Source organism: Lipotes vexillifer, unplaced genomic scaffold, assembly GCF_000442215.2.
Source record: "Lipotes vexillifer unplaced genomic scaffold, Lipotes_vexillifer_v1.1 scaffold550, whole genome shotgun sequence".
Classification (NCBI taxonomy): domain Eukaryota; kingdom Metazoa; phylum Chordata; class Mammalia; order Artiodactyla; family Lipotidae; genus Lipotes; species Lipotes vexillifer.
Genome location: NW_006795236.1, coordinates 903,861 through 904,532, shown reverse-complemented (window position 1 = coordinate 904,532; position 672 = coordinate 903,861).

Here is a 672-nt window from a genome sequence, read left to right as displayed (position 1 = left end):
ACACGACTGATTCACACTAATCAATCTATCTGACAAAATACTATTTATTCAGAATTCCAATTTCTTAAAATAAGATTTGTACTGCAAGGTGGTTAGAATTGTACCTCTCTGCTGAGGAGAAAATTCTGATCTCTGCATGGCAATCTAAATGAAAAACCAAAATAATCCAAGATGTAAAGAGGATCGTTTGGGATGGTATTATAGTATTACATGGTCCTAGTGCCCCTTTTCAATGACAAACAAAGGAATCCAGGAGTTCATCCCAGCAAATAGGACCACTCCCACTCTGAATAGTGCTGGAAACCATAATAGCCCCTGTTTCCTGTATTCTACTTTTGAAGACTCCACATGAGCATGGTTTCTAGAGAAACCAGCATCATATCACCTGACATCATTGCATTGTGATCTCATTTTCCTGGCTGTGAACTCTTAAGGGAGACAAAAAAAAAAAATCAGTAATAGCACATTTACCACCATTTACATATTTATTTTATTTTACTTTATTTTATTTTATTATTCAGTGAAAGATTCTTTAAATTCTGTAGAGCTTTACAATTTTCAAAAGTTTCACACACATAATTTTATATAATCCCATAATAACCTTTTTTTTAAATCCCCCTCTCCTATATTGCTCCTCTCCCCTTCCCTCTCCCAATGGTAAGCACTAGTTTG